Genomic DNA, 13,271 nt, shown 5'->3' with positions numbered 1-13,271 from the left:
TTGCAAAAGTAAGACTGTGAAAAGCCAAGTTTCTAACTTAATCCAAGCAGCTGTTTCCAAACAGTTTTTTGGACCTCATATTAACCAAAATGGATCCACATCACCACTGATATGCATATCATTTGAGCATTTCTAAATTATCAGATGAACTAAAAATCCCACTGTTACACTGAAAAAGCGTTTGTCATAATTAGAGACCAGAATATCAGAGACTTTTGAGTGGGTTCTTTGACTAGAGTTCTGACTAGAATGTATTTTTGTAGGCCCGAAATTTAACATCAACTTTGTTCCCTCAACAAAAACCCAATACGATTTTTCTACTGGCTTTTGGGTTATTGCAGAAAATAAGCTCTGTATCAAACAAAAGTTTGAGCCTTAGGCCTACATGCTTTGTTCATCATGAATATCTTCACAAATGAACACAACCTTCATGAATCTTGATGCCTAAATACAATCGGCAGAAGTAGCTAAATGAACTGCACCATGGTCTCATGACTTCTCACTCTAAGTCGTAATAATTTTCCCTAAAATTTTGAGTTCGAAATAGTTTGCAAGAGCATGATTATAAACACGAGGCTGTAAAAGCAGACTAGGGAGTAGATGAATTTACCCGTTTGGTGTGATGACGTTTAATGTCCTCAACAACCTCTGTAGCATTTAGCCACTTGATAGCAACCACCTTTATGAAGACAAGTAACAGCTTTATATATTATATGGTATTTTATGCCATAAAACAAAGTGTGAAAATATCTTATTTCAGGAATTTAACCAAAAACCCATTTAGAAAACCCATTGATTTAGGGATGATGAAGTGATAGAGACTTCATTGAGTTTTCATCCAGGTTTTGGCCTACAAAAACACATCATCACTGCGGTGGGTTCCAGGACTAAAAACTCCAATAATTTTCTCCATAGGGAAACTGATTTTTAACTATAACTTTTAAACCTTTAAAGATAGACCTACTATGAGCTACAAGTTTATTAATTGATTGTATTTGCTTCTGTTGAAGCCATCAGGCCACATTATTTCAACTTAATTTTAAAATAATCATGTTTGACAGCAGAATTCATGGTGAAAAACTACATTACCCATGATGCTGTACAGAACATTCCACCAATCAGAGTCGAAACAAGCAAAACGCACCAAAAGATCTCTTTAGTCCTGCCCACTCCCATGAAGCACTGCTAATTCTCAAAATATTTAAATATTTCAATATATATGCATATTTTGCAATAAACTTAAAATATATTGTTTATTTATTTATATAAGTGGGCGGGCACTGTTGCACTCTATAAGCAACCACCTACCAAACTCCCAAAAGACCCTAGCAACCACATAGCAACATGCTAATAACCACTCAAAGCATATCAGCAAAAATAAAGCAACACCGTGGCAACCACTCACAACACCCTGACAGCATAGCAACAACTTTTCGACAGGTCAGTGATCAAATTCAGATGATTTCAATAAACTTAAATAATTATGTTTTGCGTGTGTGAATGAACTTGCATATACCGATATGAACGATCAGAGCAAGGATTACACTTTAGCATCTACTTTAGTCTTTGTGCAAGTGGAACAATTGACCATTTTACAGAAATGCAATTAGAGGCTGTGAAATGAGTACATGCTTCATTCCAGGAGAGGAAGATTGCCATTTCTGCATATTTGAATCCACTAGTAGGCAATCACGGAAATATGCAAACATTCATGAGAAAATAAATGTAGTGGAAAATTTGGTGCATATCTGCAATCAAGTTTCATGTGCAGATCTAGAAAGAAAGAACAGAGCTAAGGCAAATCGACCTGATATCGAGTATCAACTGTTTCTCAATGAGGTTTCAAAAAACCCTCAAAATATTTCTGAGCAATAGCATGCGTTTCAAAATGAGACAGATTATTGGAAGTGTCAATACCGTAACTGATACAGAGCAAACATCTGCAAATGCTTTTAAAATGTGTTGATCCTCTGTGATAACTCTTTATGGAGTGCTAGAAACAAAAGTCACAAACATTGTATAAAATGCATCTCAACTACTTGCAGGCCTGTTCTAACAAAATCTTGAAAGGAATGAGAAAAAAAACAATGCATTTAATAAAATTCAGCTAGTCATACAATTATCAAAACAAATTTTTGGCCCAGTATTATATGGATTTATCAAATAAATAAATAAATATGTATGCATAATATAATATGTATTATAATATATTATATGATGTTGAAATTATAAGTTTTTTTACCAGTCATTTAGATGATATGACCTCCCTAGACATTTTTAAACATCTGTGCTCTGGTGTGCATGTCCATCAACCCTGCACAATTCCACTGATTTGCTTCAACCCTGAAAACCATGACCCTTCTCCTTCCTCTAAATGCTGTGAACTGCAGCAGATGACACGCTCCTGCATGCATGTAATTCTCTGCATCCGAAAATTCAGGCATAATTCTGAAAGAACCAGTCATTTTCACATAACACACCCTCAATTCAATTTAAACAACTAAATGTTGAGTCATGACATGCAGAAAGAAAGAAAGAAAAATCAATGTAGCCAGCAGTCCAAACAGTTGATAATTACAAATGGAAGTGGGGGGGTGGGAGTGCAAACATCATTTGTTAAGGTGAAACAGTACAGTCCCTCACTACAGACAAGAGTCGGGTGGCAGAACCCTGCCAAAAGCAATAATTGATCATTTACATGCAAATAGAGAGAGCAAAAAATGAGTTCAATATAATAAAAAAAAAAAAAAAAAAAAACACCAAAAAACAAACAAACAAAAAAACAGTGAGCATTTTGAAGTGCCGCATCGCACAGGCATCCAGCAAAATCAATTCACACTCTGAAGAAACCATTTTCCTCAGCCAGAGATAATGTGCCACACTACGGGTTGTCAGATACTTATCAGAGGGAAATTAGCTGAGGAATACTATTCCCACCCAAAAACAAACAGGTCAAGCATTACACCTCGCTGATATCATCAACTGGAGCTCCAGAGTAAATGTCAACAATTGAAACAATTTGGGCACGGTTCCCTCTAATTGGTCATTTCTAAAATGTCCTGAGGATATAACAGAAAGCAAACACTGCATTTAAGAGCGGAACGAGTCCTGTTGTGGAGCCACTTCTGCAGCACCCTCTAAAGGCATTTAGTGCTGTAGAACATGTCAGATATTAAGGGATGATCTGATAAAACATTTCATTTCCTTTTTTTTTTTTTTTTTTTTTTTAGAGATCCATTTAAATAAAATAAAATGTGTCAATTTCACTAGCTTTTTTTAAACTTTACTTAAAGCTGAAGAGTGTCAATTTTCCAGTGTTAAAACTACAAGTCACAACTATAAGTAAGCCATTTGCAGGATGAATCCCCTGTGGCACTATCAAACATTGTTCTGTTTGTTTGATTGAGAATCCCTACCAGACCAAAACCGCAATGCTGTCTCAGCCAATCAGGTGAGTTGGGGAGCGGAACTATCCGTTCATCAACCAATAAAAGACAGAGGGGTGTTCAGGAAACTTGTTTGATGACAGTCATTTATGCTTCTAGTGATGCAGAAATAACACACTTCACCTTTAATGATGCAGTCTTCTCCCTCTAAAAACCATTTGGTTCAAATATCTGCACACAAACAGACTTCAAGTGTGATAGCACTGGTTCCATTAAAAGCATAACTGTGCAGAAATGCATTCAATACCCAGGCCAGATGTGCAAGCCAGTCAGAGAAAGCCCATCCCGATCCTAGGTAGCTCTTGTAGTAACCAGTCAAAGACAAGCATCTAACACAAAGAACCTTGCTTTTTTTTCCCTAAGAGAACCGTTTTAACATATTCTCTACTACTATAATATTAAACAGTTTAATAATTTTCTCAGAAGAAAATATCAGCAAGAAAATGTCAATATGTCAAAAATATGCAGGAGATGAAATTAAGCGAAAAAGATAAATACTTAATGTAATCCTATTACTTTAAAATATAGTTCACATACCATGTCTTTTTGTTTTGGTCTTGACTGTAACTCACATTCATGTTTAAATGACCTATATCTGTCATCAGTGTGAAAAGACTGTCGCCCTGAAAGGATCTGCACAATAACGTCACGCACATTACCCACACATAATGACAAAAAAAAATTACCATGGTAACCACAGTAAATACCACAGTAACTATAGTTGTTCTTATAAATGAAATAATATGAAATTTCCCACAAACAATAAAACAACCATTTCAGAATCCTTCTGTCATTTTGTTTACATTGCTTTTTTTGGATGACAGTGGGGGCTAATAGCAAGTTACCACAGTTTTACCACATGATAATTTAGTGGAAACTGCGGTTGCAATGATAAATGTTTGTAAGGACATGCATTTATAAACATCAAACCCTATATTTGCGGGACAGTCCATCATTTAAAATGAAGACAATATCTGCAAATCAATGCCTTGTTAAATTTCCTTCAAATTTAGCTTGAACCAAAATCTTTCCCAAAAGGACATCCATCAAATAAACAGACAAAAAGTGTCCTAAATCAGCGATTCTCAAAGTGTGGTACACGGAGTATAGCAGCATTTACACTATTTACTAGAAGTAGGAATTTTAGTCATTTTGACTATAAGTATCTTTCTTCTATAGCTACTTAAATGTCTGTTCTCCATCATACGGCTTAAGACGACTTGGAAAAACAACTATATGGACTATTCGATATTGTTTTTTGTTGCTTTGCCCGCATTGTGTAGTTTGACAGACCCAAGTATTCACTGACTTTGACTATGGAAAAGAAGACAAAAGATTAAAAAAAAATAAATAAATAAAAAAAAAAACTACCTTTTGTGTCCCATTGAAGAAAAAGTCAAATAACAATGGAACAACTTAAGTAAGTAAACAGTAACTTCCATTTTGGATGAACTATCATTATGAATAGAGAAATATTAACAAAGCCGTAAGACCTTCGTTCACCTTTGGAACACAAATTAAGATATTTTTGATGAAATTCAAAATTCAACTCGATAGAAAGCAACAAAATTACCACATTCAAGATCCAGAAAAGTAGTAAAAACACCGTTAAAATAGTCAACGTGACTACAGTGGTTCAACCTTAATGTTATGAAGTGACAAGTGCGCAAAAACAAAACAAAAATAGCGACTTACTCAACAAATTCATCTCTCCCCTGTCATTCGGCTATGATATTTTTGTTGCAGCGCTTCCAGGTTCAGCATCAGAAAGCCGACTCAGTATTGGCCAACGCCTGTTCAGGTGAGCAGCACGATGCATGTGCGTGATGCTGACACAGGAGCCGACGTTCGGATGTAAACATGAAAACGCTGATCTGCGTTCACTGCATCAACTGTGTATGAGTCTGACAGGATAGAGAAGAAATTGTTGAATAAAGTCGTTATTTTTGTTTTGTTGTTCCACACAAAAAATTTTAAATTTGTGTTCAGAAGATAAAGTTCTTATGGGTGTGGAACAACATGAGGGTGAATAATTAATGACAGAAATTTCATTTTTGGGTGAACTAACCCTTTAAATTTCAATTTGTTCAAAGCTGAGAAAAAAAATCACAAGGAAAATTGATGGTATTTAGATGTTCTGATTTGATCAAAGGTGGTTCTTGGCCTGAAAAGTTAGAGAACCATTTGATGATGACTTCTTGACAACTTCTTTTACTTGTCAAAAAGTACCTTGGAGTCCAACGTCTCTCATCCATTTAGACATCATGTGCGCACTGTGTCAAATGTCAGGTATTTAAGCAGCAAATTCAAAACAAACATGACGGGAATATAAAAATCGGACTCCATTTTAGCTTCTCCATTCTCTCAGCTCCATTTAGCCCTGTCACATTCACATTCTGTTTACCGCTACTGTAATTAACAGAGGCATCTCTCTCTCACTGAGACTCCGCATAGCGGTAAAGGTACATTATGCAGCGTTTTGCTATGCTAATCCAGGTAATTTGCTTCATGCTGAGCACACTTCCCCAGTGTCTTGATTAACGATTCATTTTCCTGCATTAGTAACCTGATCAAGATACGTCACACAGTATCATATATATATTAGTTCTTAGAAAGAACACTTTTCTTGAAATCATTCATTTGCTCATAGATTGTTCAGTTCTCTGCAAATCTGCCAATTCGGGAAGCCATTCAGCAAAGCCCGTATAAGCTTCTTTAAAGCAGATTGGAATGAGTGACTGAGCAAGTCCTCCAAACTGTCTTTAGCCTGTTTTGGGGGGATAACAGTAAGATACACATGGCCTAGATATAAACCAAAACACAGTCAGACAAAACAGAACTAGTGTACGAATATCTATACTTCAGTGTTCAAATAGCAGGGCTCGAAAATGATGATTTACAACTACTCAGTATTGATGATAATACAGCGGGCGAACAATACCTGAATGACATAGGGTTAGTTCACCCAAAAATGAAAATTATGTCATTAAAGTCCCTGTAAAGTCAATTCTGAGAATTCTTTCTAAACGCTTTATAAATGTTACAAATGTATTGCTGAAACATTACAAAGTCTGTGAATTGTGTAATGCTTAATTGTGAAGTTAGAGTGTTAAACAGTTTTTCACCAAGTCTCTGCTCAGGATTTTTTGGGCGGAGCTATAACGGGGGTCTGATGATGCACATCGTCCCCCGAGCATAGCCCCTCCCCTAACACTATATAACTGTCGATGACGCACCGAGTGTGGCGCCGCCTCTAACTCTACAGCGGTTCACTCGCTCAATCTCGAGTGTCATTACAGTCCACATTTAGCTAGTAATGCCTTCGTCACGCAAATGCATATTACATGCTTGTTATAATATACAACATGCTCTGTCTCCTTATTTAAATTTCCTAAAACGATGACATGAAGGATTCTAAAGTGATCGTTCTACACCGGATAATTTTACAAACTTTAATCAGACAGCTGGGATTCACAGATAATCCGCTGTTTTTGGTGAATGTGACTGAACAGACCTCGGCCCCCTCCCGCCTCGGACTTCTTACCGTCCCGACGATAACCGATGATATATGGGGCCGGACAGAGTCTCTCCCGTCCCAGCCTTTATCCTCCCGTCTCGTGGCACCGTCATTACCGTCAGTACGTGCCCAATGAGTGCAAGTTGTCGTGTGTGCTTATGTTATAATTAGTAGGTAGTCCACAGTAACTCTACTAAAAAGTGCAACCCTCTAACGTGATTCTTTTGTTTATATGCATCAGTATGTTTGACTCATTAGACAAGTAAGTTGAGACGGCAGCTCTCGCGAGTGGGTGTGGTTTCAGTGCCGACAGCGGACACGCCCCCAGCGTTTGAGAGCAGAGAGTGCTGCCTATTTTTTCGAGATTTTGATAACTTATTTCATTTACTTGCAGATTTTTTTAATCATTCAAATTTGGCTGGGTGGTTAATAACACATTTTTCTGTGGTGCGACAAACTCAGAACACATACTTTAAAATGACTTTACAGGGACTTTAATGAATCACCCTCATGTCGTTCCAAACCCGTAAGACCTCCGTTCATCTTCGGAACACAGTTTAAGATATTTTAGATTTAGTCCGAGAGCTTTCTGTCCCTCCATTGAAAATGTATGTACGGTATACTGTCCATGTCCAGAAAGGTAATAAAAACATCATCAAAGTAGTCCATGTGACATCAGTGGGTTAGTTAGAATTTGTTGAAGCATCGAAAATACATTTTGGTCCAAAAATAACAAAAACTACGACTTTATTCAGCATTGTCTTCTCTTCCGGGTCTGTTGTCAATCCGCATTCACGACTCCGTAGAAATATAATTTTTTGTAACAATATAAATGTCTTTACTGTCACTTTTAATCAATTTAATGCATCCTTGCTAAATAAAAATATTAACTGCTAATATTGACCCCAAACTTTAGAATGGTACTAGTGTATGTCCAGGAATGTATTAATACTACACACCTGCATACTACAGCGCATACGTCATCCATACTTGAGATCAAATTCAGAACATACTCTGAAATGTAGCACAGGAATTCGGACGTATCCTAGAGCTGTGCGCTCATTCACAAGCGAGTCTTTATGAATAACACTCAAGGGGGATGTCGGAGGTCTAATCAAGGGCAGAGTGACAGATGATGATAGCAGCAGCCCCTCAACTGACAATATAAAGACATAAAGCACATTGAGCTATTGTATGGAATAACTAAAGCAATAGTTCATCCACTCACTGCACACTAAGAGGAACAAGAAAAGAGAGAAAACAAATTTCCCCAAGAAATATTTAAAGTGGAATTTTCATATTCTCCATGAAGCTTGATGATCTCTTGCTCACAATGCCAGAATACTGATCTGTCTAAGTGGAATCATGCTGTTTGATTCGTTCATTTGTATGCCTGTCAAAGGGAACGCTGGAAATATCTCATTTTCCTTTTAGCCAATACCTCATCCGTCAATGGGAACAAAAGGTCAGACACATTACAGTGGTCTGACTGAGTGTGTTCAAACCCAACCGCTGCTTGTCTGAGATGAACAATAACATCCCTTCCTTCAAACAGTAAATATAATTCATTTCAGGGTCTAAATGGAAGCATGTTGCCACAGGGGACGAACAGAGCACTAGAAAAATTAAACGTTCTATAAAACACTCTAAAATACTTACAATTAAGCTTATTTCAACAATCAGCAAAAAATGCTCACTAATGCAACCAACATGGCCATTTTAAAGCTGAATAAATAAGCTTTCTGTTGATGTATGGTTTGTTAGGATAGGACAATATTTGGCCGAGATACAACTATTTGAAAATCTGGAATCTGAGGGTGCAAAAAAATCTAAATATTGAGAAAATCACCTTTAAGGTTTGAAGTCCTTAGCAATGCATATCCACTCACAAAAATATTTTTTGTATATTATATATATATATATAAATTTACAAAACATCTTTTTTACTTTTTTGATTTTTACTTAATTTTCTAATGATTTTTTGGCATAAAAGAAAAATCAATAATTTTGAGCCATATAGTGTTTTGTTGGCTATTGCTACAAATATACCCGTGCAACTTATGACTGGATTTGTGGTCCAGGGTCACAAATGATATCTAGGATCAAGATTTGGGAAAGGCAATTTCACACTCTAAAACTACAGAGGGTGAATTTAAAAATAGAAACCTTTTAATAGTACTTTGCTTCACAGAAAGTTTGTAACAACGCTAGATAACTACATTAAAAGCTGCTTAAAAACGGACAGTATTTTTAAAGTCTCATGAAATAGAAATTCACCATCTATTTTATAAATCTTATTGTGAATGATCAATCCATGCACGTTTCATTTTTTTACTTCAACATTTTTAAAATCAACCTTCCTGAAAAATGACAGCCTTCTCTCTAATCATGTATGCCAGATTTCTCCAATCATTTAGTCCACTCAAACTCCGCCCCTTTCTTACAAACAACCGCAAGTTCACATCATAGACTGTAAAAAAATATGGACGTAGTGTCCGTGACGTCACCCATAGAGTTCTGAACATCAGTTTTGACGCGCAAATGAGGCCGCGGCCATCTTAGCAGCGCGTCACCGCACGTCACTCCCGGATAACTGAAAATGGGCAAAGAGGCGGGACGTAGTTGGAGCCCATGCGACTTGTTGCTGAAATCACGCCCGCCTAGCATATCTATCTTAGATACTATCTAAAATATTAATAAAGATAACAATATCATTAGAAAGTACTAAAGGTTTACTGTCAATCTACTGTGTTTTTTAAGATAACGTTATAGATGCTCTAACACCAGTAGGCTAATTAATTTGTGTGGGGTGTGCAAATAACACAAAAAATCAACTTGGACTTCATACCTTTAATGAAATAGAGATCGCGAGATGAATCCAATCCGTTGCACTTGTATAACTCTCAAATGTTCTCTCAAACTAATGAGCACGTTCCCAAAGTATGATTTTTCAAAATAGTGCAGCAGTTTTAGTTATATCCAAGCAGTGCTGTCGGAGTTGTATATCCTCCTGGTATTGTCATTGTAGTAAATCTCAGGAACAAAACTTTTAGCCAATGCCACGACGATCCAACAACGTGTGTTCCGCATATGAGCACATGTACACAGACTGACATCTGTCTCGAGTATGCAGCAAGCCATATATTGTATAAAATAATCCAGAAAAAAGGCACAAATACGGCTGAGATGCCAAATTCAGCGGCTGAAATGAGCTGCTGAGGTAACATGACGGCTCACAGACAGCAGCGCCAATCCATCTGTCACTCAAGTGACCACGCCCTTAATTATGCAGAACTTTGAGGCTTAATATAATTTAAACGGATGAGTTATAAAAAAATTAACCCCCCTCAGAGTTGTCATGAAGGGCAAAATTAGCAGTATAGACCAAAACTCAATTTGAACCAGAGTGTAAATATGTTTTTTTCTGCTGTAAACTTGGCTGTTTTAACATTATGGTCAATGAGATTCTGCTCCCTTTTGCAGCCTGTCCCTAGCGGCCAGTCGATGAATCGCAGTTTAAATTACTTCCGTATTGGCTTCACGAGAAACTGGGGGAGGTTGCCGCTTGGTTCGCATTCAGCCGATCTGCCTCCATCCAATCAACAACGGATGGATAGAACTAAGACCCCACCCTACATTTTATCACTTTTTCTCAAATACATCCAAATAAATTTACATCCAAATGAATCAATTCACTGGAATGGACCAAACTTTCAAACACTACATAAGCGAGAACGTGGTTTAGAGCAAAATGATTCACTAGAATGAATCAGACTTTCCAATGTAACGGAGAGAGAACCGTTTAGGTGAGCGTATATGTGATTATTCCCCGTTTCCTGTTGATTACAATAACAATTCGACATTCCAACCCAAAAAAGTTTGTTACAGAAAAGCTACACTATACTTTGAAAGTAGCTGAACTACTGTCAGACTATTAAGAAGTGCAGTTAAGATATCTTGTTAGTTGTGCTAGGATTGCTTTTGAACAAAACAGAAAATGTAGGGAACGAAATGCTCTATTTTCCTGGTTGACGGACAGAGACGAATCCCTTGTGTGCTCGACAGCACAGCGGATCCCAGTGATGATGCAAGTCCAGACCTCAGGCCCAGCTACAGTGAGTCACAGAGCAGAGCAGGCTGTTTGGATCACAAAAACTCGTCTATTATTACACCACACATGTCACAACTCCCAGTGGCCCCCAAGAGCCTGACACACACACCAAAACAGCTGCAGACACTTATACATAAACACATCACCCACTGAGACAAGACAGAGATAATAAAGAGCACACTTATATGGATACATAGACAACTCAATAAAGCACTTCTGTATAACACTTCTCGATGTGCACACTCTTATTTACTATAAAAAAAGCTGCAACTGAAGACAGTGTTTTCACAACAAAGGTGATAATTTGCTTCATTCGATGATTCAAGTCCAACAATGCAGTGCAAATCCAGTTGCTTTTTACTTCAAGAAGGTTTAAAGCACAGTATGCAAGTTCCGCTGCTAAAGGTCGCCTATTCAAAATAATAACAAAGGCGTAGCTTGTTGATGCCATGAATGAGCATGGAATTATGGGAGTTGTCATCTTCACCTCGGCTAGGACATTTTACGTTGCTGTTTTTATTATGCTTATATGCCACAGCCTCAAGTGCTGAATTACTACTTATACAGGTTCCTTTTTTTGACTAATTAAAATTGTGGGGTAACGCAGCGCTGTTTTACTTGGTCAATCATAATAAAAAAACATTTGAGTTTGTTGAAAGTTATGTTAACGTTACTCTGTGCGTTCGCTCGGTGGCTGCTATAAGACACTTGTTGCACACTGCAGTAAGCTAAATGATTAGAATATAATATTAATAAAAGCTGGATGACTTGTGTTGATAAATGGCATGCAATTAATTTTTAAAACGTATGGTGGAGACAATGCTGTATTACTGTAACTACAAATAAAGCTCTTTCTGATTATGCTGTGTTAGCCACTTGTCAAGATAGTGTTGTCTCTGGGTCATGGTACAAACATGTTACTTGTGGTAAAGCAATAAGACTAAAGGTCTTTGCATCCGAAATTTTCGCACGTTAAAAAGTAAATATGACCACACGTTGTGTCAATCACGTTTAAACATTGCCTCCGAAACTTTCGTCCGTCATAAAAAATTCGGATCAGGTTACATTTTCTGCATTTTTCCCATCCGTGGCACACATTTTGAGAGGCGTTTTGACAATTCAGAGCCACCCTTACAAGCGAACGCCGAATGCCATCTGACATGTTGTCTACAGTACAAAGCAGTAGCACTGTATGACAAACAAAGTGCGGAATACAAAGAGACAGAATATAAAGACAGATTGTGCCAGTATTGCTAGCAAAGCATCAAATTGAGCCACTGACGTCCTGAAGTAAACTTTGAAACGCTCGGGATAATCACGCAGCTCCTTGATGAGGTGGAATTCTCCTTCCTCTTTACGCATAAAGGTATCCAAACAGTTGCGCATCTGTCTAATAAAACACATAATATATTAAAGCATATTTGGTGCTTCCATGGTTTCTACGCAAGTAAAACAGGAAATTGAGGGTAATGCGGATATGACGTCATTGATAGGCAACACAATGACAGGCCTTTAAACTGGTTAAAATTGCTGACTTCTCTGGATTTAAACATTGTTGGAAACATCTGTGATAATGTCAAGTACACAAGTGTTTTTTAAATATTTTAATCTAAAAATCTTACTTACATATTGTTCCTTTAAAAGCGCAGTGTTATCTTAGTATTATTTCTATACCATTTTATTTATTTTTTTTCATCTAATATTTATATGCCATTTCATTTTAGCTTTACTTTAATTAATGAATCTTTTGTAAAAGTTGTAGTTTTGGTTAACAGTAACAACACTGTAAAGGCTTTTTCTGAACCACTGCTAGCAGCTATTAAACAGGCTATCCATCTATCCCTCACATCCTTGTTTTCATTTGCATATTAAACATGGTGTTTAACCATTGAATGCCTGAATGGTTATGTATAGCCCCGTCGTGTAATCCAAACAAACAGATTTCAATTCTGAGGTAATAGTGCAGAAAATGCAGACTTCATTTTTAATAGAAGTAGTTCTCTTAAAAAAATAAAAAAATAAATAAATATAATAGGTATACAATTACAAATAAATAAATATCTACATATATATGTAAATATATAATACATAAATATACAATACGACATACTTCTTTGAGACAAAATATTTTTAAGAATCTAACGGCCTTTTCCATACAACAGAAGTTCATACTTACCAAGTTGTTATGCTCCAAAAT

The 13,271-nt window shown here is 36.8% G+C and overlaps 1 protein-coding gene across 6 annotated transcripts in view; it reads right to left on the bottom strand.

Annotated features, from left to right (window-relative positions):
* Positions 1-13,271, bottom strand: part of zmiz1a (zinc finger, MIZ-type containing 1a) — a 167,052-nt gene that overhangs the window by 110,274 nt on the left and 43,507 nt on the right. The window lies entirely within an intron of this gene.

The sequence above is a fragment of the Megalobrama amblycephala genome, linkage group LG10 (genome assembly GCF_018812025.1).
Source record: "Megalobrama amblycephala isolate DHTTF-2021 linkage group LG10, ASM1881202v1, whole genome shotgun sequence".
Lineage (NCBI taxonomy): Eukaryota > Metazoa > Chordata > Actinopteri > Cypriniformes > Xenocyprididae > Megalobrama > Megalobrama amblycephala.
The sequence above is the reverse complement of the archived record's forward strand: the minus strand, read 5'-3'. Positions and strand labels throughout refer to the sequence as shown.